The following is a 27,667-nucleotide window of genomic DNA, read 5'->3' as shown; positions in this document are numbered from 1 at the left end:
GCTAATAGTTAGTTTTCAAGTACGATCAATCATAAATATAAAACTTATCACGCACATCAAGTTTTTGGCCCCGTTGCCGGGGAACTGAGATATTAGGAATGCTTAATTTTTATTACTTTAGATATTTGTTTTATTGCAATTTAATTTTTATTTTTATTTCGTTTATATCACTAAATTTTCTTTTATTTACTTCCGGCAGGTTTTTATAGTTTATGACTAGAAGAAACCCGTTAGAACCTCTTCTTTTTGATAGTAAGATCGAAAGCACAGCTCGCAAAAATTGAAGAGAGATAAGGCGAAGTCTACAATACATAGAGGAAGAGGATGATATTCAAACCACAACCGATGAGATGGCTGATAATCATAATAATCCGTTACCTCCTGTGGCTATTGCGAACCCAATAAATCAGGATCTTGCTCCTCGTACTATGTATGATTATGCTAAACCTAGTTTAACAGGAGCTGAATCGAGTATAGTTAGACCTGCTATTGCTGCAAATAATTTTGAATTGAAACCTAACATGATTCAAATGATACAACAGTTTGTTCAGTTTGATGGTTTGTAGGACAAGGATCCAAACACTCATTTGGAAAATTTTCTGGAATTCTACGACACCTTTAAGATCAATGGCATTTCTGATGATGCCATTCGCCTTCGATTATTTCCCTTTTTATTGAGGAATAAGGCTAAACAGTGGTTGAACTCATTACCACGAGGATCGATCACCACTTGGGAACAAATGACCGAAATTTTTTTGCTTAAATACTTTCTGCCGGCTAAAATGGCTAAATTAAGGAATTATCTTTCTTCTTTTGTGTAGATGGATTTAGAAACACTCTATGATGCATGGGAGAGATACAAGGACCTATTAAGAAGGTGTCTTCACCATGGGTCACCTCTATGGCTACAGGTTCAGACTTTTTACAATGGTGTGAACCCTCAACAAGACAACTCATCGACGCAGCCACCGGTGGAACTTTAAACAACAAAACACCTGAAGAGGCTTATGAATTTATTGAAGAGATGACACTGAATAACTATCAGTGGCAAGTATTGAGAACAAAGCCGAAAAAAGCAGCTGGTGTTTTCAATCTCGACGCGTCACTATGCTATCAAACCAGGTAGAACTTTTAAATAAAAAGATTGATTGTTTATATAGTTCTACTCAGGTACATCCAGTGATGAGGTGTGATTCAAATGGAGGAATGCACAACCCAGATTTTCTACCCTTCAACCCTGGCACCGAGGAGGAACAAATTCAATATATGGGTAACAATAATTCTAGATCTCAAAATAACCCGTACAGTAACATTTATAATGCAAGTTGGAGGAACCATCCCAACTTCTCGTGGGGTGGCCAAGGAAATCAAAGGCCACAACATCCCTCAGGTTTTCAACAACCACCTTACCAGCAAGAAAAGAAGCTGAACCTTGAAGAGATTCTAACGAAATTTATCTCGGTGTTAGAAACTCATTTTCAGAATGCCGAGACAGCACTTAAGAATCAACAAACGTCGATCCAAGGGCTCGAAACTCAGATAGGCCAGGTTGCCAAACTGATTTCTGAATGACCACAAGGTAGCTTGCCGAGTAATACTGAATCTAACCCAAGGGAACAACTTAATGCAATTACCGTTCGAGATGAAGAAGGGTTAGTTGAACCTGAACCAGAACCAAGGCAAGGAATTGTGGAAAGTAAAGGTAAAGGTGAGGTGGACCACAGTAAGCGAAAATCGGTAAGCAAAGAGTACAAACCTCGCGTGCCATATCCCAGTGCGACAAGGAAAGACCGCACGGACGAACAATTTGGTAAATTCCTTAAATTAGTAAAGAAATTACATATTAACTTACCATTTATTAAAGCTCTTTCACAGATGCCAAACGCAATTAAATTTTTAAAGGAGCTTTTAGCAAATAAACGAAAGTTGGATGAGGCGTCGTATGTGGAGTTGAATGAAGTTTGGTCAGCCATTTTGCAGAATAAACTGGCCAACAAATTGAAAGATCCAGGGAGTTTTACGATTCCTTGTTTAATTGGTAACTTAGATGTTAATAATGCATTGGCTGATTTAGCGGCGAGCATTAACATCATGCCCTATAAAATGTTTAAACAACTAGGTCTTGAGAAACCCAAACAAACTAGGATGAGCATTCAGTTAGCAGATAAAACCATTAGATTTCCTAGGGGTATCATTGAAGATGTTCTTGTCAAAATCAATAAATTTATATTCTCAATTGATTTGTTGTTCTAGACATGGAAGAGGATAGTGACGTACCTTTGATTTTAGGACAACCCTTTTTAGCAACTACTAGAACCATTATTGATGTTGGTACAGGTGAACTCACACTTCGTGTGGGTGATAAAACAATCACTCTTCAAGCTTGTAATTAGAGTAACACATCAAATATTGAGGGTGGTTGTATAAATCATGCTACCAATACTAATCATGTGGTGCAAACTTCTTTGCAGGAAACACGTTCGAAGAGCATACATGAGCCATGTTCAAGTAACAACAAAGTACTCATCTATGAAGAGCTATAGATTGAGGAACTAGATGGATGGCGGACACAGAAACCGAGAACACACGATAAACCAAAACCACGCCATGACGGACTCAATGTTTTATCAAATCAACTCAAGGTTGGAGACAAAGTACTATTAGATGTGGAAGACCCTCATGTTACCACTTCTGAACCCAATGGAGCAATCCCTTTTGTGGTACTTAACATTTTTCCATACGATATAGTCGAGGTAACTCATCCCAATTTCGACACTTTTAAGGTAAACAATACTCGTTTAAAACATTATTTTGATAAAATTGATAACATAAATGAGGAGTATAAACTCCTTGCACCACTATGACCACGCAGCAGAAAGGTAAGTCGAGCTTAGACTCTAAATAAGCACTTCTAGGGAGACCCGAGCACTAACAGTGTTGACTTCTTCAAATTTTAGTTTTTAACATCTAAATCATTAACTGAGTCCTTGAACACAGGTTTTCCAAATCCACACAGCCAGGCACAAGGGCGTGCCTTAGGCCGTGCCTATACCATGAGCGGTGACACGGCCGTGCGTTACGGCCATGTGAAAATAGAGTAAAAGTTTTCCCCAAGTAAGACATAGCCGCGGGCAATCCTGTCAAATCAACATGGGCGTGCGACACGCCCGTGCCTACCACCCGTGGTCGAAGCTGTCAAAATAACATGAGCGTGCATATATATACACGGGCGTGGGAGAAGCGAACGAAGTAGGACACGGCTGTGTGACACGGCCATGTGCACCAACACACCCAAAGCATACGAGTGTGGGTCGAATTCTAGACGCGCTCAAATTTGAAAACCACGAAACACACGGGCTAAAATAAGGGTACCTGGCCATGCCCCATGACCATGTGCTCCAAAATCTATATAAACCCCCACTATTCACCATCCCCTTCCCCAATACCTTAACCCTAGCCACCACACTCTCTGCCGTCGTCACTACCTAAGCTCCCAAAATCCACCCTTTCTCCCCCCTTTTTCTTCCATACACATCAAAATCTTCTCTCTTGTCCTCCCTTCCCTACACATTCTCATCTTCTTATTCCTTTCTTCACTTATCACACACTCTACCATCACACCAGTACCACCGCCGCCGTCATCCGCCACACACCGATGTCGCACCCCTCTTTCGCCAAGCACCACCATCGTTCATCAGTTGTTTGTTTCCCTTTCACCCCATTACTTTTTCTTTTACTGCTTTTATTAATTTCTTGACTTATAATTGCTTTCATTGTTAATAATTTTCATGCTTATCTATTTTTAGTGATTTCCAATTTTACTAATGATAAATATTTACTTAGTCGTTTCATTCATCTTTACTCTTGCTTGATTTGCCGACATGATTAGGATTATTAATAGTATTATCCACTATCACTTGATTGGTTTTTTAGCATTCGCTTAGTTTAGCATTAGCACTCTGTCCATCTTATATTTAGCCCGTTGATTCATGTGCAATATCACCACGTTTTGTTTTTAGCATGCTTGAATTTTTGTCCATATTATCTTATGAGCAAGTCATTATTTTTGGATTACTCAGACTTTGCTTGCAGATGTAGGAATTATTATTGATGACTTACTCTTTTATTCACAAGCACCATGTCAAATCCACGTGGTAAGAAAACTGCTTTCCCTGCTTCAAAAAAATAGAAGGGACTCGGAGCCATATCAGCAAGCGCATCTGTCGAAGTGCGCCACCTCTTCCTACAGTTTCCCTTGGGACCCCAAGAGGAACTTTTTTAGATACTCCGAGCGAGACCCATCAGCGCAGGCCGATGGATTGATTGGACCGCTCTAGAGTAGATCCAACTTGCTGACGCAGTCCGGGCTCTCCTGACTACTGACCCAGGAGGCTCTTCTTCGAGATAGTCAAGCCGACATATCTCGAGCTCACATTAGAACTCTATTCGACCTTCCACCTTCAAGCAGTGATGACAGAGTTTGATGATCCCAGAATGGTCCAGTTCCATCTTGGCGGTTTAGTTCGCTAGTTGAGCATGCCTGAGTTCGGTGTCGCATTAGGACTATAAATGGAGGAGTTCATGGACGACGACGACTTTGACAGTCTCCATCGCCACATCCACTATTCTCCCTCAAATTGCCGGAAGGCCCTAGTCCCTGCTTATGCCAATTATGACCCTAGCCGCTCCAAGGCATCAGCTCTCGCCCCATCACTGAGATACTTACATGCCATCCTAGCCCATATCCTGACAGGACGGCGAGATAGTACCGGTGTCATCAACACTAATGACGCCTACTTTTTATGGAGCATGGCACATGGGCACGCATTCGACCTCGCTTATCTTATTACCCTCAGCATTCTCCATCAGACAGAGCAGCATAGGAAGGGAGTCCTTTACATCGGCCCTTATGTGACTCACCTGGCGCGGTACTTCGGTCTCCTAACACGCTGGTGCAAGCATCTTTCCTCACCCTCATCGGTCAGATGTCCCCACAGGGCATCTCGACTATGCTCCATATAAGGATGATCGAGCGATGACGTGGATTTGATCCTCCTCAGTACCACCTCGTCCAATCAGCCGAGCAGGAGGACCTAGAGGACATTACTAATGATGTCCCTCCACCTCACGAGGATCCACCATCTCAACCACCACCTATTCATCGTCCAGTTCATGCGGCTGCTTCACTCTCTGACATCTCTAAGCGTCTCACTTGATTCGAGAAGCAATGTTTTCAGCACTTTGATCACATTGATGCAACCTTACATCAGATTTGTCAGCACCTTCACATCTCATTGCCACCTCCACCTCGCGAACCATCTGGCGATGAAGATTTTTGAAGACTTTTTATTTTTATCTTTATTTATGATTTTTAAATTACTTTTTATTTCTCTTTAATACTACTTTTATTTCATCTTTAGGTTTTATAATTTATATTAAGCAATTTATGTTTTCGGCCATTTTTTTAAGAGTAATCATGCTACTTTATATTTCCTAAAGAATTATTGATCCTGTCACAGTTATGATGAGCTCCAAAGCTCACTATTACTTAGGAATTTGCAACTCCACTGGAAAAGGTCCTCCAAGACTGCTATGCCCTGCTCGACCACGACCATAGCTACCACTAGTTATAATATTCTTTTGGCGCAGCACTTGTGGACTAACAACCTCTACCACCACCAGAGTATCCTCCTCCAATCTCACCCTTGCCATAGCCGATTACTTTCCATGACTCCAATTCAAGGATTCTATTTAACATTCAAGAAGTTTCACTTCTCTCCTTATCTTATGATCTTATATCTATATTTTTCAATAAATCTATATTTTTACATTGAGGACAATGTACATCTTAAGTGTGGGGGGGTTATTTATATCATTATTAGAAATATCCCTGGATTTTGACTTATTCTCACTCACTCATATTACTATTAGAATGAATGTTGATTAATTTATGATTTTTATTGATATGTATTGAATTAAAACATAGGCATTCATGCATTAATTGTTTAAACTTTAAGGAATTAGAGAATCAAGCATAATAAGTTGATTTTTGAGAATTAAAAATTTTTAGGTTATTCCTCCAAGTTTAGGTATTATCTTGAAGTTGAAATTCACAGGATTAACATCAGAAAGCCATAATTTTTGTGAGATCTTGAGCCTTTAGAGCATATATTATTTCTTTCTTGCTCACTTTTATTGTTGCTATGAGTGCGTCAATATTGATTTGTTATTCTAGAACTTGCTTCGATTATGCATGTCAAGACCACACCACTGATTTGATATGTCGAGATGATAAAGGCACTTTGGTTTAACCCACTCACTCCATAAAAGTCTACCTTCATAATTAACCCTTAGTGAACTCCCTTGACCTAACAAGCCATTCATTGATTTACCCTCAATATTAACCCATAACCCATTATTGTTGAAATCCCCTTAATTAATTTGATCCCTATTTTTGTCGAGATTTTATTTGAATAAATTGCTTAGCTATGTTTTATTTTTAATAGTTAGCAAAGTTCTATGTTACTTGATTTGTTCTAAAAAAAAAATTAAGTTGCTGCAATTGAGATGGTCCAGCATATTACGAAATTATGTAAGGCTTGGTTTAAAACGATGTTAACCATGAAGAAAAACTCAATTCTAGGATCATCTAATTAGGAATGTAATTCGTTAACTTTAGTATTTTTCTAGTTATGTAATTTTTCAATTCAATCTCGATTCTAACCTTCTCTTTCAGTTTGTGACCACACCCCCTAACCAAAGCCACGTTACAACCCTCTAAAGACCTTTTGATTGATGCATCATCTCAATATATAATGGTGGAGATTTGATTTTTACGCAAGCCTATGGTAATAACTTTTCATATTGACTGATGAGTGCTAAATTTGTTGTCCTTAAACACCTCAAGTGATTTGAGTGAATCTTTAGTGAGGATGTTGAATTTTGTGATATTTTGAATCAAAGGTGATTACTTAGATGAGGGGAAACGCCTATGTTTTCGTGATACAATGCTCAACTTGGAATGTTTGAAACTCTGATGTTCTTCTAGTTGAATTATCAATGTGTGATTACTTATGGATTATTTTAAGATATTATTGATAGGAATTATAAGTTGAGAAAAATGAATTCTTAATTGTGAATTGAAGATTTTGCTTGAGGATAAGCAAATGCTTAAGTGTGGGGGTATTTGATAAGTCGTAATTTATACATATTTTATCCCATGCTTAAGCACATTTTTGGATGAATTATCATTAGATTTGTGGAATTTGATGCTCCTAATCCTTTAATTTTATGTTTTATACTTAGGTGAGCATAGGAGAGTAAAAAGAGCGAGAAACGGGCCAACAATGGAGAAAATGGGTCAACATGGGAAATCAACACGACCTGGACTTCCTCACACGGGTAAACCACATGCCTGTGTCCATTTAGCAGACTCTAACACGGCCTAAGCCACCCCACACAGGCGTGTCCCTGTCGAGCCCAAGTCTAGTTCTACTTAGAAAAGGCCACCTTTGAGGGATTGGAAGCATTCTAAAGCCTATATAAACACCTTAGAAGGGCATCTAGGGGGGACATGGAGTAGGAGGCAAGGAATTACTCGAGGAAAGCCGATTGATCCATCTCAGAAGTTGGATTCTTCTTCATGACTGAAGATCTCCTTTCTATTTCCTTCAAGGGTTTTTGGGTTTTCTTTATGTTTTGTTGTCATTATTCTTCTGAGATGTTTTCTTTTACATATATGAACTAAATTCCCTAAATACCTAAGGGGGATGAAACCTAAGATGGATCTTGTTACTATTTTCTGAATTATATGATAAATACTTGATTTGTTCTCAATTATGTGTTCTTAATTCTTGCTTTAATATTCCAGGATATTGATTCAAGTATTGATGTGCTTATTCAGAGGAGGAAAAGTCCCTGTCTAAGAGTAGATCTAGCATAATTAAGCGGAGTTGATTGCACCCCTAGACATAGGGCGACATAAATCTGCTGGATTAGGGTCAAACCTAATAAGGGAATCCGTAAATCGAGTTAATGCAACACTAGAGGTTTTAATTAGAAAGAGATTTCAATTAATGAACCTAGGGTTAGACGTTGTTAGTCTCGAGAGAGATAATAATATAAATTAGGGATTTCTATAGATCAAGTCAAGTGAATAAATCGTCTAATTCAGAGTCAAATAACAAGTGAAGTCTAGGTGGATTCTTCCTTGGGTATTGTCTAAATCAATCAGTTTTCCCAAAAGTATTTCCCCAATTTACTTCCTATGCATTCTTAGTTTAGTTAATTAGTTTAGATAAAGCAAATCCCCTTACTTTTAGGCTAGATAATAAAAAGAAGGTTAATACTAGTACTTTTAGTTCCTGTGGGTTCGACATTCCAGTCTTGCTATAAGCTATACTACTATTCGATAGGTGCGCTTGCCTTTATCGTGCTAATAGTTAGTTTTCAAGTACGATCAATCCTAAATATAAAACTTATCACGCACATCAATACAGAATCGAACTAAATTACACAAATATATATTTACAATAGGTAGATACAACCGCGGCACATGATAATTTAATTACAAAGATATCTAATTCAAAATCCTAATCTGTTACAATTATCCCAATGTATGGTTTTCTAAGTGACCTTTCAGACTTTGAAAGCACCACTAAACTTGCTCTGTATGCATAATAACCTGATACACCACTTCTTTCAGCATAGTCTTGGCATCATCCCTCTTGACGCATACTCACACTCTACCTGAAACATAAAGTGTAACCCCATGTAAGTTCATAAGAACCCAGTAAGAAATAATATCTTTTAACTTAGTCATGATTTCTGTAAAGTGCTAGGTAGTTCGTCCCGTCAGTTTCTCTTATTTCATCAGCCACTATCTATCACAATGAGTGTCACACAAACTGCAAAACATTTTCATTCCTTCTATTTGTTATATCCTAGTCTGAATTCATTATCATCATATATCAATAACTTCATTCTCGTAGGAATCTCTTTTAACTAATCTTGATCAAGGATTCTTACCTATATTCTTTGTAAACCATTTCTCAAAGTTTCTTTTCATACCTAACCTATCTATTATTGTTTACAAGCAGATGCCCTTCTTCAAATTATTAGACGCAACCTTTATTCTGATTTGTTTTTTCAATAAAAGTTCATTCATCTCGTTATCTCTTCAAACTATCATCTTCAATCGTTTCTTGAATTTACTTGTTACCTTGAAATCATCAAACACTCTAGCTTATTTTAGTCCTTTCAATCATGATTAAAGGTTATGCGGAATATGCCATATAGCTTAATACAGAGTTCACCATAAAGGCTAATCTTTCATAGTTCACCACAAAAGCTTATTCTTTCATAGTTCACCACAAAGGCTTATTCTTTTGTAGTTCACCACAAAGGCTTATTCTTTCATAGTTCACCACAAAGGCTTATTCTTTCATAGTTTACCACAAAGGCTTATTCTTTCGTACTTTGCCACAAAGGCTTATTCTTTCATAGTTCGCCACAAAGGCTTATTTTTTCCTGATGTGTTTACGACATAGATTTATCTAAACTCACAATATGTGAGGTTTGACCATCATCATCCTGGGACACGCAAAGAACCCCATTAGGTAATCACCATCCTTTAATTCCTTTTTGAGGGTACCATGACTATGTACTTTTCTTTCAAAGTTTCATTTCAGAGTTCATGTTTAAAGTCCTGATAGACCTTTTTTAGACAACTCTACCGAGAACATACATAAACTCACTTTACAGACTCTTTATGCATCAAAACAAACTAAGCACAATCATTTGAATCTAACAATATAAAACCAACATAACACACATCTCACATCATGCATTCCAGACATTCAGATGCAACCATACTTCTACATTACTCATACATCATCCATATCAGACTACATCTTTCATGATCTCGTCATAGCCATTCAATTAGTTTTCCACAGTTATCATGGTATGAATAGTACCCATGCAAGAGTCAATATAGAGACTCACTTGACCACCATGGATAATAGCTTAAAGTCTAGATTCAACTTTCAATAAGTAACTGCAGCCATTATTGCATATAAAACATAGGAACACCATTAAAACTCTTGAAAATACTATATATAATCATCTTAAGCATGGATGACCCCCATGCAAAGACTTATTTCTTCATTTTACTACTCAATCACATAAAACATGCTTACTCTTTTAAATGTTAACATGCAATATTATAATGCTTACCTAGGATGTAAAAAAACCTTCTGAATGAACTCAAATCCTTAGTTTCACTTAACAAGAGCGAACTATACTCATTTCTAAGGAAATCACAAAAAATATATTTAGTTTTTTTAAAATGGAAGAAAGATAAGAGAAACTCCCCTTTTTTTCACGTCCATATCATAATATATATTTGACCCATGACTCATAGTTGAACTTAACATGCATCACATGCTTATTGAATTGTTACATCCTTTTTAAATTACCTTTTCCAAAGGTCTACAACTTCTGAGAAACCTAATTGAGTACCTTGATTTACAACCAATTGGTTCCTAACTAGGTTACCTTGCAACTTAACTTGCACAGTGTTACAAATAAAAGGGCGCACTACCCCCTCAGGCATGAACTCATTCCACATACATTTTTACTTGACTGCCATTCTACACCAACAAACACGGAAATATGATATTAAACCACCATTATCTTACACACACATAATGGAATACACCCGCTCTAGGCACCAAAAGATGTACTTAGGCGAATACCACCCCGCCAAAAAATCTATTTTGGGACTACACGCTGGGATGTTACATTTTCATTATAGTACGATAGTGTTGGATCTGGTGCCCTAAATGTATTATATTCATTTGTAAACTTGTAATTTTTTTAAATAGATTGGCCAATAAAACAAATTCAATGATTACATTAATATATTTTGTATAATTTTTCCCATATGTGTTTTGCACGCAAAGAAAAATAAAAGCAAATATTGGCTCACTGGTTGTTTAGTATTTAAACTAATACTAAACGATGTTACGTGGTCAGATCGTAATACGGAAAGACAACTTGTATTAGTAGACAAACCTAAACATGTCCTCAGTCTAATAAAAAATGTGCAAACCCATGGAAAGACTAGTATGCCACTTATCAAGTCCAATTGGGGGGATTCCTTGTCTTGGGCATCGAAGCAGTTGACTCCTGGAAAATAGAGGCTAGATGTGACCGATTGGACTAAAAAAACATCGGACTAGACCCACTAAGAATATATTTTGAATTTGTTTATGGATTTATTCACTTGTGATGTTCATGGTGTGCCATACCTAAATCATGAGTGGATGACAAACTATAAATGCATGACTCGTATACTTTGATGTAAGTAAAAGCCTGAGTCCAAATAGGTAAGGAATTGAAAACTGATGTGTTGGGTATATGACTTCTGTAATATGTAGCATCATTCAAAATAGTGGAATTAATATCCCGAGACATGGGTAAATGATATCCTAACATTGGCATTACATGGTTGATGAAGAGTAAATGTGGCCACGGGTTATTCATCTTTGTGATGAATGAATTGATCACTATTTGATAGTAATTGAGTTTTCAAGAAGATAGATGTAATGGTTACCATGAGATAAAATAAGATCATATTGGAACAATGGATAATATCCCAAATAGATTAAGGATATCATATGAGGGTAACATGCTTATGGCAAGGTAATCAGACAAACATTGATCGAGTTACTTAATGGTATGTCGTTGGGGAGAGCATAGTCATGATACTATAGTGGAATGACTTCATGACTAAATGAGTCTATAATTAATAGGAAAAAAGATGGAACTTAAGTAACACCTTTCACCCAACTCGATCTTCGGATCCTAGCTACAGGATGTCACATCTTTTGCCAGAACAACTACTAACAAAAATTCACAACAATATTATTATTTCACATCATCATTCATACAATTAATAGCAATAAAACACAAAACATCAACAACATGCTTTCCCAGGTTTTAATACAAACATACAAATGTTTTAATTCAACTTGAGATCAAATAGGGACCTTTTGTAACATTTTTAAAATTTCAGCTCCAATACACCTTAAATAAATAATTCAAATATTCAATCATATCCTAAACACCTACATATAATAATACATAGATGAATCCAGGTCTTAATCGAGCTTACAGAAGTTATTTTGTAGAACTAGGCATGAAATGGGACCAAATTGTAAAATTATCAAAATCTCCAGATCAAGTATCGATACCCTCATCTGGTACCGATACAAAATTTAGTTTTAATTTTTTTAAAAAATTAACATTAAAATAATAGTATCGGTATTAGTAGTAAAGTATTGATACCTTCTTCATGGTATTGGTACCTTATCAAGATTCTATTGTTTTAAAAATCAAGAAAATTTGTTAAAGCACCAACACCCTTATCAAAGGAATCGATACTTTTTGTGAAGTTTGCAAAAGTCTTCCTTTTGGTACCTATTTCATGCGAACTACAACCATTTATATAATTAATACATAATGCACGCTTATACATGCACCAAACCACTCCAAAAACATACCTAAACATTTCATTATAACTAATTTACACCATTCAAATCAATTAGCCATAAATTTACACTAGGACAAATCAAATTCACTAATACAAACTCAAATTATGCTAACATACCTTTAAGCCAATTAAAACCAACATCTTACCATTTCAATCCATGTTCAAATATGCCATTCAAATCAACATTTAGTTATGGCATACCATAACTCTATCATGTTACTTGAATACCAACCATACCACACATGACTTGCTAATTCACATACTCAAACTATAGCATCATCCAACATCTAACCAATTAGCCAATATGCCTCAGTTGGCATTAATTAAATTTTAATCTACTTATACTATTTCTAGTTAAATAATCATACATATAGCCATAGAATACTATCATTTCATCAAGCCAATGCACATCCAAAATAACCATTCAAAATAATCATTTTACCATATCATCCCATATTCAAATCTACCATTTATAAGCCAATTCAAGTTGCCAAAACATGTTACTAAACAATACATGCATATAAGCAATAACTGAATCAAAGATTAACCATTAACCATGATTCAAACCAAACTATCATTTCCAAATAAATTCATATTTATAACACCTAGGTACATGCCATAATACCGAGCTTAAAATGAGTAAGAGTTTACCAAATCAACAATAGGATAGTGTGAGCTTCATGGTGATCCGACCAACCTATTATGCAAGTTGACGATTTACAAGGAAAAAACAAGATGACAGGTAAGCATTTTAAATACTTAGTAATTCTATGCAAAATTAACTTAACTTACCTTGACATTTCAACTAGTTTAAGTAATTTAAACACAATTGTACAAATCATGACATTGCTTTGGCATCCTTATGCACAGATATGCTACTTCACAAAATAACCAATAGGTTAGTTCATTAATACAATAAGATTGCAGTGCTCAATTCATATACAAGTACATCCATTCCATTTTCTAACATGCTATTCAACTTTGCTCATTTTGTAAACATATTAATTGAATTCATATTCAATCTTGTCTCCCATTTCATTTATGTTTAATTTCTATTTTCTATTTTTTTTATTTTAGCCTGAAGAACTAAAGTAAATTAAATTTGGATACACAGTTAACTACACCACCCAAGAGAGCACTAAAGTGCTGAGCAGAGAGCACCAAAGTGTTGAACAAAGAGAACCGAAATGCTAAATGTCGTACTCAATTTTCTCTTATGTCCTGAAATTAAAGGAATTTTAGGATTTAATTTTATAGATTGGTGAACTGACGGGCTTCATTGGGAAATTCAAAAATTTTAGTGGCTGAATTGTGATTAGTTGGATGTGAATTCTAGTTTAGTTAGTTTGTAACCAGATATCTTCCTAGTGGGAGGCAACATAATTAGCAGTAATTGGCTAAAATGAACTAAGGAGACTGTGCAAACTTTGGCTATATATATGTGTGTGGAGAGGAAAGAATCCTCCTAAATTTAGCTAAAAATCTCCTCCTTGTTTGCAACGTATTCTTCGGTTGCTCCAAAGAAGAAGAAGATGTTCAGTAAAGCTCTACATGAGGTGGTAAATGTGGGGCTTGGAGTTTAGGAAGCCAAGAATTCGTTAAGCTGGTAAGCCCTAAATCTCACTATACTCTTAGATTAAAGGAAAGTAAGACTTCTTAAAAAGTTTCTGTATAATCATGGATTTTGGGTTTTTAAGGTTTGAATACCTTCAAGTTAACCGATAAATGGTTGTTACGCTTAACTGCTAGTACGAATGAGGCTCTAGCATTTGGAAAAGTTAAGCGATCAAGGATAAAGAAAGTAAGGTGAGTCTCTGTACTCGACTTTTGGGTGATCACTGATGTTGTATTGCTTGCTTGAACCACATTTATGTTTGATCTGAGTTAAGTCTAAAACCATGTTGTGTATGAATATGGAGGATAAGTAACACTACAGGATTTTAATGTTTTAGCGGCATTTTTAGTGGCATTTAGACAGAAAATGCCGCAAATATAATACATTAGTGGCACTAAAAGAAAAACGCCGCAATATGTAAAGCAATAGTGGTGCTTATGAGAAAAAATGCCGCAAAAGGTCAAGCATTAGCAGCGTTTATGAGAAAAACACCACAAAAGGTCAAACATTAGTGGCGTTATGAGAAAAACACCGCAAAGTATCATTTTATTTTAAACGAAATGGCACTGGTTTTCTCTGTTCAATTTTGTCCCCAACTCATATCTCTAAAATCCCTTATTTATTTCCCCTAAAAATTTTCCCCAAATCCCTAAATTTATTCCCCAAATCAAAACCCCAACATGTTTCCCTGACCATTTGCTGCATCACCGTCGACTATCCCCTCTATTGCATCACCGTCGACACTCCTCTGCCGCAACAATCGGTAAGTTTTTTCTGTTTGTTTCTCGAGAAAAATTAAAAAAAAAGGTCAAGCATTTTATTTCATTTTTTGAATTGATGGGAAAAAGGAATGATAGGTAGGTTTTATTTCATTCTCATCTCATTTGTTCTTGAATTTAGAAGTCCTTTATTTTTTGATTTTGTCTCTATTACCTTGGAAACACAAAAATTTACACACTTTTTCATACCCATTTTAACTTAAATTCATGCAAATTTGGTTAAATTCTTGTCGAAAAATAATTAATTTTTATAAAATAATTAAAATGCACTTAAAATATGGACATGTTGAAATTTAGTTAATTTTATAATTATTTTTGATGAATTTTGGTTATTTTCGACAGATTTGCACAAAGGGCGAAAAATAGCTCGGCAGACACTAACAGAAGCACAAAACGGAGAAGCAATTTGAAGTATTGAGGTGAATTAATTTCCAACCTAAGACGGTCCAATTATGTGTATTAATTCATAATATAATTAATTTTAATTTATACCCAATTTACTTTGGGCTAAATAAATTATTATTAATTAATTATGAAAAAAGTGGTCCAGTTGAACTGAACCAATTGAACTGCACTGGCCAAGGATTGGGCAGCCCAAAACCATCCATATGCTGACCCAAATCAGCTTATTAGCTGATTAATTAAGCTTGCAAAGGAGCCCTTGAAGACTTGTCAAAGTTGCATTCAAGTCCCTTGATAAACCGTAATTTATACATATTTTTACCCCATGTTTAACGCATTTTATGGATGATTTCCCATTAGAATTGGTGAATTCGATGCTCCTAATGCTTTAATTTCATGTTTTATACTTAGGAGAGCATAGGAGAACAAACGGAACAAGAAACGGGCCAAAAATGGAGAAAATGGGCCAAAGTACGAAATCAACACGGTCTGGACCTCCTCACACGGGCAGACCACACGGTCGTGTCAATTTGGTAGGCTCGACCACGGCCTGAAGTAATCTCACACGGGCGTGTCACACGGGCATCTCCCTACTGAGCCCAAGTTGAGTCCAATTCGGAAAAGGCTAATTTTGAGGGCCCTTAGGCGTTCCAAGGCCTATAAATACACCCTAGAGGAGAAAGAGAAAAGGGAACACACAGGGAGGGAGTAAGAAATTACTCCAAGGAAGCCGATTGATCCGTCTCAAAAGTCGGATTCATCATCAAGACTGAAGATCTCTCCTCAATTTTCCCTTTAGGAGTTTTGGGTTTTCTGTATGTTTTGTATTCTTTATTATTCTAAGATGTTTTCTTATTTAGTTATGAACTAAAACCCCTAAATACCTAAGGGGAATGAAACCTAAGATGAATCTTGTTATTATTTTCTAAATTTTATGATAAATATTTAACTTGTTCTTAATTATGTGTTCTTAATTCTTGTTTTGATATCCCAGGATACTGATTCAAGATAAGCTCTTATTCAGAGGAGGAATAGACCCTATCTAAGAGTACATTTGTCATAATTAAGCGGAGTTGTTTGCGCGCCTAGACATAGGGTGACAAAATTTTGCCGGATTAGGGTGAAACCTAATAAGGGGATCCATAGATTGAGTTAATGCAACCCTAGGGTGTTTGTTAGAGAAAAGTCTCAATTATTCAATCTAGGGATTAGACGTTGTTAGTCTTGAATAGGGATAATAACATAACTTAGGGATCTCTATGGAACAAGTTAAATGAATAAATCGTCCGATTCGGAGCCAGAATAACAACTACAGTCTAGGTGGATTTTTCCTTAGGTATTGTCTTAATCGATCATTTTCCAAAAGTAATCCCCCAATTTCATTTTCTGTGAATTCTTAGATTAGTTGATTAGTTAGTTAAAACAAAACCCCCTTATTCTTAGGCTAGATAATAAAAAGACAGTCATTACTAGTACTTTTAGTTCCTTTGGGTTCGACAATTCGGTCTTGCTAAAACTATACTACTGTTCTATAGGTACACTTGCCTACATCGCGATAATAGTTAGTTTCAAGAACGATTAATTATAAATATTTAAAACCTATCACGAAATAACGCGATCAAGTTTTTGGCGCCGTTGCCAAAGAACTAAGATATTGGAACGTTCAATTTTTATTACTTTTGCCATTTATTTTTCTTTCAATTTAATTTAATTTTTTATTATTTATTAATTTACTTTTTCTTTCTCTTGGCAGGTTTTTATAGTTTATGACTAGAAGAAACCCGTCAGGACCACTACTTTTTGACAAAGAAATCGATCGCACAGTTCACAGAAACCAAAGAGAAATAAGGCGAAGCTTAAGATACACAGAGAATGAGCAAGAGGACGATACTCAACCCCCAACCGAAGAGATGGCTGAAAACCAAGACAATCAGCTACCTCCTGTAATTGCAGTTAATCAAAATCCTGCTCCATGCGCTATGTATGATTATGTTAAACCTTCTTTAACAGGAACTGAATCAAGCATAGTTAGACCTGCTGTAGCTGCAAATACTTTTGAACTAAAACTTAACACAATTCAAATGATACAACAGTTTGTTCAGTTTTATGGTTTGCAGGATGAAGATCCCAACTCTCACTTAGCAAACTTTTTGGAACTATACGATACATTTAAAATCAATGGCGTTTCTGATGATGCCATGCGTCTTCGGTTGTTTCCCTTTTTATTGAGGAACAAAGCTAAACAGTGGTTGAACTCATTACCATGAGGGTCAATCACTACTTGGGAACAAATAACTGAAAAATTTCTATTAAAATATTTCCCGCTGGCCAAAACGGCCAAATTACGTAACGATATCTCTTCGTTTGTGCAGATGGACTTAAAAACTCTTTATAATGCATGGGAAAGATACAAGGACTTACTGAGAAGGTGCCTTTACCATGGGTTACTGCTTTGGCTTCAGGTTCAAACGTTCCATAATGGCCTGAATCCTTCGACTCGGGAAATGGTTGACGCAGCTGCTGGCGGAACCATCAATAATAAAACACCTGAAGATGCTTATGAGTTTATAGAGGAGATATCACTGAATAACTATCAGTGGCAAGTCATGAGGACAAAACCAACGAAAACAGCCAATGTTTATAACGTTGATTCGGTCACCATGCTCTCTAATCAGGTAAAACTCTTGAATAAGAAAATTGATGGTTTTCTTAGTTCTTCACAGGTTCACCCAGTAATGCAGTGCGAAGCAAGTGGAGGTGGATCAAGCAATTCAGAATACCAACCTTATGGCCACAACATGGATAACGAGTAGTTAAATTACATGGGTAATAGTTCTTGATCTCAAAACAATCCATATAGTAACACTTACAATGCAGGTTGGAGGAACCACCCAAATTTCTCATGGGGAGGCCAAGGAAATTAGAGACCACCTCCAGGCTACCAACAACCACCCTACCAACAGGAAAAGAAGCCGAACCTTGAAAAGATGCTCTCAAAGTTTATATCGGTGTTAGAAACCCATTTTTAGAACACCGAAATACACTTAAAAACTAGCAAGCGTCAATCCAAGGGCTCGAAACTCAGATAGGCCAGCTTTCTAAACTAATCTCTGAACGACCACAAGGTAGCTTGCCAAGTAATACAGAACCCAACCCAAGGGAACAGCTCAACGCAATTAATATTCAAGATGACGAAGGAGTCGTTGAGCCTGAACCAGAACCGAGGCAAGAAACTATGGTAAGCAGAGGCCAAGGTGAGGTAGGTCATAATAAAAACAAATCAGTGAATGTCGAATATAAACCTTGTGTGCCATACCCCAACGTGACAAGGAAAGACCGATCAGATGAAAAATTTGGTAAATTCCTTAAACATTTAAAAAAAGTACACAGTAACTTCCGTTTATTGAAGCTCTATCACAGATGCCAAACGCAATGAAATTTTTAAAGGAGCTTTTAGCAAATAAGCAGAAGTTGGATGAGGCATCACATGTGGAGCTAAACGCAGTGTGCTTAGCTATTCTACAAAATAAGCTACCGACCAAATTAAAAAATCCAGGGAGTTTTACAATTCCTTGCTTAATTGGTAGTTTAGATGTTAATAATGCATTAGCTGACTTAGGGGCTAGTATTAACGTCATGTCCTACAAAATGTTCAAACAATTAGGTCTTGGGAAACCCAAACAGACTAGGATGAGCATTCAATTAGCAGATAAAACTATAAGATTTCCTAGGGGTATTATTGAAGATGTGCTAGTTAAAATTGATAAATTTATATCTCCCGTGGACTTCATTGCTCTAGACATAGAAGAGGATAGCAACACTCCTTTAATTCTAGGAAAGCCTTTTTTAGGAACTGCTAAAATGATCATTGATGTTGGCACAGGTGAACTCACACTCCGTGTGGGAGACAAAACAATCACCCTTCAAGCTCGCAATTCTGGCAACACATTGGAAATTGAAGGTGATCGTTTAACCCATTCTACTAAAACTGACAATGTGGTACAACCTACTTTGCAGGAAATGAGTCTGAAGGAAGCACATGAGTCATTCTCAAGCAATAGTAGAGGACCTACTCATGAAGAACGAAGGCTACAAATCGAGGAGCTAGATGAATGGCAGACGCATAAACCAAGAATGGATGATAAACCAGAACTACACCAGATCAATCTCAACACCTTCCCACATCAACTTAAGGTTGGAGATAAAGTCTTATTAGATGCCGCAGATCCTCACATTGTCACTACCACACTGAATGAAGAAATCCCTCGTACGGTACTTAGTATTTTTCCATTTTGTACAGTTGAGTTAAGTCACCCCAAGTTTGGTACTTTTAAGGTAAACAACACCCGTTTAAAACCTTATTTTGATGAGATTGATAGCAGGAATAAGGAGTATAAACTCCTGGAACCACCATGACCATTCAACGAAGAGGTAAGTCGAACTTAGACTATAAATAAGCACTTCTCAGGAGGCTGCCCAAGCACTAACTGTATTAACTTTTTTGAAATTTACTCTTCAACACCTAACTTACTAATAGAGCTCTTGAATACAGGTCTTCCACAGAGACACGGCCAAGCACACAGGCGTGCTTGAGGCTGTGTGAAAATAGGGCAACAATTTTCCCAAACACGGGCTACGATAAAATGCCACGGCCGTGCGACATGGCCATGGTCGAACCTGCCAAAACAACACGGGCGTGCGACATGCCCGTGTGGAAGAACTGTGGGTGAACCTGTTAAAACAGCACGGCGTGCAACACACCTGTGTCTAGCATCCGTGGTCGAACCTGTTAGATTGACACGGGCGTGGGTCTACATACACGGGCATGGGAGAAGTGAACAACACCAGACACGGCCGTGCGACACGACCGTGTGCACCCACACACCCAAGGAACACAGGCGTGTACTAAATGTCAGACGCGCCCAAATTCAAAATTCGCGAATCACACGGGCTGAAATTGGGGAACACGAGCGTGTTACCTAGCCGTGTGCCCCAAAAGCTATAAATAGGCTGCACTATTCATTGTCTTCTTCATCCAAAAACCCTAACCCTAGCCGCTGCAAGTCCACACGCCCTCCTTGCCACGCCCGTGCACCACCTCCAACTCCATTTTTGACGCCCATTTTCCTCTTTCTAGCGTTTGTTCACTCTTTTCTTGTTTATTATTACTGATTTCTAGGGCTATTTATCATAATAATATGAAATTTTTCATGTTCCTTTCTTATTTTTATCATACAAATGTTATATCTAGAATAGTTATTATCTTTCTCACGTTAAAATTCTTACTCATTACGTGATTTCTCTACTCCATTTGACTAGTTTACGTAAATATTCATGGTTTCCCATGCCTTTTGTGTTGACATTTTTGTTCATCCATACAATATTCTTTGCAAAAAAAAAATTTTTAGTTATTCACCCTACTATTATGTAACGCCACAAAAGTATGGATTAGTTTAATTAAAATTGTTAAGTGTTGATAGTTGTGGCTGAAATTATGATTTTTATTTAAAATTTGTATTCATTTTACTTTGACCACTCATCAAGATGACTTAATGATTCTATTTGTAGGTACCATGTCATCTTCACATGGTAAAAAGGCTGCTATCCCTGCTTCAAAGAAAAGGGAGGGAGCGTCATTTTCCTCAGGTCCTACCGCGAAAGTTCGTCACCCTTTCCTGTGGTTCTCCATCGAGCCCCAAGAAGAACTATTCCAAATACTCTGGGCCTGACCTTTAATTGCGGGCTGCTACATCGACTGGGCTGCGGTAGAACAAGTTCAGTTGGCTAAAGCGATTCAGTCCCTCCTAACCACCAACCCTTGGGAGCTTTTCTTTGGGATCATCGAGCCGACGTATCTCGAGCTTACGATGGAATTATGCTCCACATTTCATCTTCAGACCGTGATGATGAACTACGATGATCCTGGCACGGTCTAATTTCGCCTAGGCAGATTAGTCTGCCAACTCAACGTCCCAGAATTCAGTACGGTGCTGGGTTTATATACGGAGGAATTCAAGGAGGAGAATGACTTACATGCTCTCAACCGCCACATCTATCGTTCTCCTTCACGATGCTGGGACGTATTAGTACCAGGTGGGGCAACCTACAATCCTAGTCTCTCTAAGGCATCGACTCTCCCTCCATCTCTGAGGTACCTACACGCCATTTTGGCTCACACGATTATAGGAAGGTGAAAGAGCACCGACATTGTCAACACTCACGACGCCTAATTTTTATGGTGTATGTTGCACGGGCACATCATCAACCTTACCTATTTTATCACCCTCACGATTCAGCACCAGATGGAGCTGCATAGAAAGGGGGTCATCTCCATTGGCCCCTTTGTTACTTGGTTGGCTCGACACTTTGGGCTCCTCAGCACCGCAGCTCAAGAATCATTCTTAACCCTCATTGGCCAAATGTCTTCACAAGGCATCTCGAGCATGCTTAGAATGAGGATGATCGAAAAGTGTCGAGAAACCTACCCTCTTCAATATCGTCTCGCCCAACCTATCGAGGAGGAGGCCTACGAGGACATTCCTGATGATGTCCCTCCACAGCACGAGGACCCACCGACTTAGCCACCACCACCCTCTCGTCCAGTTCATGCGGCAACTTTATATGCTGACATCTTTGAGGCCTCACTCGATTTGAGCAGCAGTGTTGTCAATTATTTGACAACATTGATGCTACTTTACAATAGATTTGTCAGCAGCTCCACATCTCATCGCCAGCCCCACCTCGCAAACCATCCAGCGATGAAGATGTTTAAAAACATTTAGTTATTATTTTATGTTTTTAATTTTTATTAAAACTACTTTTTATTTTTATTTGATTTTAGAATTTTATTTTTAATTATCAATTTCGGTTATTTCTTTATGAGTAATTATTCTTCCTAATATCCCTTAAAAAGTTCCTGATTTTATTACAGTTATATAGAGGTCTTAAGCTCATCATCGTATAGGAACTACAAACTCCACCAGGAAAGGTTCTCCACGACTGCCATGTCCTAATCGACCTCGACTATAGCTACCACTAGATATAATATTCTTTTGGCGCAGGACTTATGGACTAATGAACCTCTACCACTGCCGAAGTATCCTCCTCCACTCTCGTACCGATTACTCTCCAAAACTCCAGTTCAAGGAATTCATCATACAGGAAGTTTCACTTTTCTCCCTATCTTATTTTTATATTCTAATATCTATCTTTGTACATTGATGGCAATGTACATCTTAAGTGTGGGGGGTATTTATTTCATTATCAAAAAAATCCCTGAATAACTGCCTTGTTCTCTTGAAAAGCTCTTATATCGTATTTAAGATAAATTTTGATTGATTTATGATGTTGATTGATATATCTTGAATTAAAACATACGCATTTATGCATTGATTGTTTAAACCTTAAGACATTAGTGAATCAAGCATGATAAGTTGATTTTTAAGAATTTAAAATTTTAGGTTGTTTCCCCAAAGTTTAGGTATTACTTTGAGTTAGAATTCATAAGTTTTAAACATCAAAGAGCCATAATTTTTGTGAGATTCTTGAGCCTTTTGAGCATCTATTAATTCTTTCATGCTCACTTTTATTATTGCTTTGAGTGTGTCAGTATTGAACTGTTATTCTAGAACTTGCTTGATTAAGCATGTCAAGACCACACCATTTGATTTGATATGTCAAAATGAGAAAGGCACTTAGGATTAACCCACTCATGCCATGAAAAGCCCACCTCCACGATTAACCCTTAGTAAACCCCATTGAGCTAACAAGCCATTTCTTATATTACCCTTAATATTAACCCTTAACCCATTATTGTTGAAATCCCCTAAATTAATTGATCCCTATTTTTGTTGGGATTTGAGTTGAATAAATTGCTTAGCTATGTCTTGTTCTTAATAGTTAGTCTATGTTACTTAACTCGTTCTTAAAAAAAACGTATACATATTAGTAGTGATCTTTTGTTTGTAAGCTTTAGTATTTAAATTCCATAGTTAGAGAAGGAATTATGTTGTATGTAAGTGATGATTAAATATTTTTCTAATTAAGTAATTTTTCAACTCAATCTAGATTCTAACCCTTTCTTTCAGCTTGTGACCACACCCCCTAACCAAGCCTCATTACAACCCTCTAAAGATCTTTTGATTGATGTATCATCTCAATTTATAGTGGTGGAGATTTGATTTTCATGCAAGCCTATGGTAATGACTTTTCATTATTGACTATTGAGTGCTTCATTTATTGTCCTTAAACACCTCGAGTAATTTGAGTGAATCTTTAGTGAGGATGTAAAACTCTGTGACATTTTGAATACAAGGTAATTACCTAGACGAGGGGAGCACCTATGTTTTCAAAATAAAATGCTCAACTTGGAGTGTTTGAAACTTTGATGTTCATTGAGTTGAATTCTCAATGTATGATTACCTGTGGATTATTTTGAGATATTATCAATAGAAATTATAAGTTGAGAATAATTTATTTTGATTATGAGTTCAGAATTTTGCTTGAGGACAAGCAAATGCTTAAGTGTGGGGGTATTTGATAAATCGTAATTTATACATATTTTTACCCCATATGTAACGCATTTTATGGATGATTTCCCATTAGAATTGGTGAATTTGATGCTCCTAATGCTTTAATTTCAGGTTTTATACTTAGGAGAGCATTGGAGAGTGAAAGGAACGAGAAACAGGCCAAAAATGGAGAAAATGGGCCAAAGTAAAAAATCAACACGGCCTAGACCTCCTTACACGGGCAGACTACACGGTCGTGTCAATTTGGCAGGCTCAACCACGGCCTGAAGTAATCGCACACGGGCGTGTCACACGGGTGTGTCCCTGCTGAGCCCAAGTTGAGTCCAATTTAGAAAAGGATAATTTTGAGGGTTCTTAGGCATTCCAAGGCCTATAAATACACCCTAGAGGAGGAAGAAAAAGGGGAACACACACGGAGAGAGTAAGAAATTACTCCAAGAAAGCCGATTGATCTATCTTAGAAGCCGGATTCACCATCAAGATTGAAGATCTCTCCTCAATTTCCCCTTCAAGAGTTTTGGGTTTTCTTTAAGTTTTGTATTCTTTATTATTCTAAGATGTTTTCTTATTTAGTTATGAACTAAAACCCCTAAATACCTAAGGGGAAGGAAACCTAAGACGAATCTTGTTATTATTTTCTGAATTGTATGATAAATATTTAACTTGTTCTTAAGTATGTGTTCTTAATTCTTGTTTTGATATCCCAGGATACTGATTCAAGATAAGTTCTTATTCAGAGGAGGAATATACCCTGCCTAAGAGTACATTTGTCATAATTAAGCGGAGTTGTTTGTGCGCCTAGACATAGGGTGACAAGATTTTGCCGGGTTAGGGTGAAACCTAATAAGAGGATCCATAGATTGAGTTAGTGTAACCTTTGAGTGTCAATTAGGGAAAAGTCTCAATTATTCAATCTAGGGATTAGACGTTATTAGTCTACAGAACAAGTTAAATGAATAAATCGTCCGATTCAGAGCCAGAATAACAAGTACAGTCTAGGTGGATTTTTCCTTAGGTATTGTCTTAATTCAATCGTTTTCCAAAAGTAATCCCCCAATTTCATTCTCTGTGAATTCTTAGATTAGTTAATTAGTTAGTTAAAACAAAACCCCCTAATTATTAGGCTAGATAATAAAAAGACAGTCATTACTAGTACTTTTAGTTCCTTTGGGTTCGACAATCTGATCTTGCTAAAACTATACTACTGTTCGATAGGTACACTTGCCTACATCGCGATAATAGTTAGTTTCGAGAATGATTAATTATAAATATTGAAAACCTATCACAAAATAACGCGATCACCCCTCCGCAATCGGTGGCTTTATGGATTTGTCCCAAGCCATATTTAGCAAAGTTGAAGCCATCAACTTTGCCACATAGATGGCCAGCCAAGGGGTGGCTCTTTGGTTGCTATTTTCAGCAAATTTTAGCTACCACATTCAGCTATAAAAACCCCCTTGGCTGATCATTCAAGACACACCTCGATTCATTCATATCTCTCTTCTTCTCTCTCACTTTCTCCTTTCATTTTCCCATTTCAAGTCCCTTGCTCTTGTGCTGATTTCTCCCCTTGGAAAAGGGTTCTTCTTCAGCCATTTTGGAGCAGCAATTGAGTGTTCATAGAAGCCTTGATCGGCGAGAACAACAAAGAACGAAGACAGAGCAAACTAGTCAAGCCACGAGAAACACCGAATTTGATTCTTGTTCCCTATCTCTTAAATTTTTGTTGTTGTTATGATGAACATATCTATGAATATTTATGTTGTTGGAATGGTTAATTTAATTAGTTTAGCTTGAATTTAATTTGTGTTGGTTTGATTACATTTCATCTACTTAAATTATTAAAATTGTGTTTATGTTGTTATATGCCTCGGTAAAATGCTTGATTAAGTAAAATAATGCCTAAGTTATTCTTGCATTACAATTGTGAGATAGCCAATGAATTAATTACTTAAATGAATTGAAATTGTAATTAATGAACACAATACTTAATCTGTGCATGTTTATTCTTCTAAGGTAGCTGAAGGTTAAATTAGCAATGTATTTGGCGATACACTTGCCTTGCATAACTTGCAAGATTATTGTGATTAAACTGTTTCAAGGTAAGAATACCTTGTTACTTGACATAGTCTTTTATGTGCTTATTAGATTTAATTAATCATTTGAATTGACATAGGGATATGCAAGAGATTAGTTCAATTTAATAAGTATGTATGTACAATAACATGTTCGCTTATTAAAATATGTTTAATCATTTGAATTAACATAGGGATATGCTAATAGATGAATGGATGTGTGAAGGTGAATATGTTCATAAGTTAGCAGATTACCGAGTTGCCATGAATTTATTCGTAATAACATAAGGATGAGCTTAATAATTCTAAGTTAAAGAAATGTAATTAAATCAACACAATTATGTCATCTTGATTAAATCATATTTTGAAATCGTGCATTTGAGATTTATTTCTTTAGCTACTTAGTTTAAAATCTTAGTTTTTAATCACCCTCTTCAACAAAATATTTTTCTTCACCAAAATGTTTTAAATTGCATTCATGGATAATTCTTTTCATAGTCCCTGTGGGTACGATAACTCGACATTTACTTGTCACTTTATTACTTGTTGCGATTGTGTACACTTGCACATTTCCGTCATTCCAAGTTTTTGGCGCCGTTGCTGGGGACTGTTTTAAAAAGTCATTATTTGTGAATTTGTTAGTTTTGCATTTTGGTTTATTTTTTCTATTTATTTTTTTAACTTAATTAATTTTTCTGTGATTATTTCAGGTGTTTATAAGTACTGACCGAATTATTAACTACTCCCTGTAGACCTCGAGAGTGAACGAACTTTTTGACAGCGAAGAAAACAAGCAAATCAGATGAGGACCGAAGAGATGAACTTCAAAAATCCGATCCAAGGAAATGGAGCAAACCCTGCTCAAAATCCTATCCCTATTACTGATGATAGGGATAGAGCTTTACGACAATATGCCGTGCCAGTATTTAATGATCTTAACCCTAGTATTAGGAGACCCAAAATTGAGGCACAATAGTTCAAGCTAAAGCCAGTCATGTTCCAGATGCTTCAAACAATGGACCAATTCAGTGGAATGCCTACCGAAGATCCTCACCTACACTTAAGACTATTTATGAAGGTGAGTGATTCTTTCAAGTTAGCTGGAGTACCCGAAGAGGCATTACGATTGAAGCTATTCTCATATTCACTGAGGGACAGAGCTCGAGCCTACTTGAACTCATTGTCACTGAACTCAATTTCCACATGGCAAGAGTTAGCAGAAAGATTCCTTATGAAGTATTTCTCGCCTAGCAAGAATGCTAAGTTGAGGAATGAGATCACTGCCTTCCAACAAGTGGATGATGAGTTCTTGTATGAGGCATATGAAAGATACAGAGATTTATTATGAAAATGCCCTCATCATGGAATCCCACATTGCATCCAACTTGAGACATTTTATAATGGTCTCAATGCTCACACGAGAATGGTAGTGGACACTTTTGCTAACGGTGCTCTTATTTCTAAGTCTTATAACGAGGCTTATGAAATCATTGAGAGGATTGCCAGCAACAATTACCAATGGCCAACCAATCAAGCAGTGTCAAGAAGACGAGTTGCTGGAATACATGAAGTAGACGCTCTTACTTTACTCGCATTTCAAGTATCACCAATATCCTCAATGTTAAAAAATCTTACTACTAATCGATCTAATAGTTTTGCAGCACAGCCACCTAACCAATTTGAAAATATAACCTGTGTCTATTGTGGGGAAG

At 36.8% G+C, this 27,667-nt stretch overlaps 2 non-coding genes across 2 annotated transcripts; both read right to left on the bottom strand.

The window, feature by feature from the left end:
• Positions 1 to 788: 788 nt before the first annotated feature.
• Positions 789 to 895, bottom strand: LOC128291991 (small nucleolar RNA R71). The gene has a single exon (XR_008281975.1). It is a non-coding gene; the product is annotated as a small nucleolar RNA R71 (small nucleolar RNA).
• Positions 896 to 27,216: 26,321 nt separating this feature from the next.
• On the bottom strand, positions 27,217 to 27,323 carry LOC128292119 (small nucleolar RNA R71). Its single transcript, XR_008282104.1, has one exon. It is a non-coding gene; the product is annotated as a small nucleolar RNA R71 (small nucleolar RNA).
• Positions 27,324 to 27,667: the final 344 nt, after the last annotated feature.

Source organism: Gossypium arboreum, chromosome 4, assembly GCF_025698485.1.
Source record: "Gossypium arboreum isolate Shixiya-1 chromosome 4, ASM2569848v2, whole genome shotgun sequence".
NCBI lineage: Eukaryota > Viridiplantae > Streptophyta > Magnoliopsida > Malvales > Malvaceae > Gossypium > Gossypium arboreum.
The sequence above is the reverse complement of the archived record's forward strand: the minus strand, read 5'-3'. Positions and strand labels throughout refer to the sequence as shown.